This window comes from Meleagris gallopavo, chromosome 8, assembly GCF_000146605.3.
Source record: "Meleagris gallopavo isolate NT-WF06-2002-E0010 breed Aviagen turkey brand Nicholas breeding stock chromosome 8, Turkey_5.1, whole genome shotgun sequence".
NCBI classification, from domain to species: domain Eukaryota; kingdom Metazoa; phylum Chordata; class Aves; order Galliformes; family Phasianidae; genus Meleagris; species Meleagris gallopavo.
The window spans coordinates 31,286,976-31,288,673 of record NC_015018.2 but is presented as its reverse complement, the minus strand read 5'-3'; positions in this window follow the sequence as shown (position 1 = coordinate 31,288,673).

The following is a 1,698-nucleotide window of genomic DNA, read 5'->3' as shown; positions in this document are numbered from 1 at the left end:
ACAGAAGACGGCTTTTTAAGGGCTTGGGTGATGCTAACTAGTTTTCTTTTTTTTTTTTTCCCATCTCTGTGCACATCCTCCCACCACGGCCAGCTCTGAAAGCCTTATGGGTGTGCACAGCTCCTGCGGCTTCAGAGCTGAAACCAGGAGGCAATCAGCAGCAATTGCAGAAGCCAGCCGGGCTGCACAGCTGCTGCCCATTGAGCATTCCCCTGGGCTCCAGAAGATGCAAAAGGGGCTGAGGTGGGAGGTGAGGAAGCCCCTCCAGGGATGGGAGGAACCTGCAATAAGAACCTCCAATGAGATGCTTATCCTCAGCTCTACTTCCCACCAGGCCAGGCTGACAAGCATGTTCTTCTCTCTGACCTCAACTCCACTCAGTTCCTCCCTTATCACAGAATCACGAAGACCTAAGAGAAGAGTATTTGAGAAGAATGGGAAAGAGGGAATCGCTGTCTGCACTGACAGTAGCAAGAGGACAGAAAGCACCCATGGAAACTATTTGTTTGGGCTTGCTGTCCTTACATCCTATCAGCTAGTTGTAAGTGAGGTTCTTTCAGTAACAAATATTAAATTTTACTGCAGTGCTTACCCAACTGACCCACCACACCGATCCAGTGGGCAGAACAGAAGTGCCACCATTCTGAGTCACAGCAGAGCCCACTTCACTGCCAGCTCTGCTCCTCCTCTTCCAGCTCCCAACATGAAGGAAGCCATGAGACTTTGAGACTTCAGAGCAGCCGAACTGAAAACTATTTTCTGCCTTATGTGTGCCTGGAATAGCTTTGCACACTCACAGTAATGACAGTTTTAAAATATTCCATCTATTTTGTTCTGCTTTGTTCCTGTGCTCATCTCTCTGTTAACGTTAATGCCGAGAACTGCTGCAAAACACCTCTGATATCTCCACAAACCAACAAACACAGTGTATCGTTCATAGATATAAGTACACATGCACATTTCAAGTTCATAATTAGGCAGTAAAAGCATCAGAGTGCTGGATGGCAGAGCCCAGTGGGAGCACATGGTGACAGCTGGTGCTGGGCAGGGCACACTGCCTCACCTGGTTTCAACAGAGAAGCTTCACCATAAGAAAGCATTTGCTGTTTTTGCTGTTTTATCTAACACATTTAAGATACAGATCCCCGTGGAGAAACTCCTGCTGGAGCAGAGACCAACAGATGAGACTGGCCATCACAACACTCCCATTTATCCAGAGACATTGTCAGACATTGCATAGATTTTAATTTGTCATTAAGGAAATGCGTAGAGCATTACAGAGCAATCAGAAAATAAACGGTACCATCAATACATATTTTGTGTAGCAGAACAGATTGAAGGAACTGATTCAAGCTGAGAATGAAATGAAGAATTCTTATCAGCTCAAGTGATTTGTTACACACATGAGATATTTAAGCCTAAATTAATATTCTCAGCCAAGGCATGGCAGTACAGCAGTCTTTTTTTTTAACAGCTGTGTCAGCCTTGTGATAACAACTACCATGGAGCAGAACCCCCAGGTCTGAGCCCCTCCCAGCAAAACCCTGAAGGAATGGTCCCAGTCTGACCCCACAGCCTACAGAAGATGATGGAAGGATCCATCCAGAGTGAGCAACGGAACAAGGAGACAGTGAAGCTGTAGGGGCAGAGTGCCCTGAGCTTTCATTGATTTCACTTGAAGAAGCTCTCAAGAAGAAC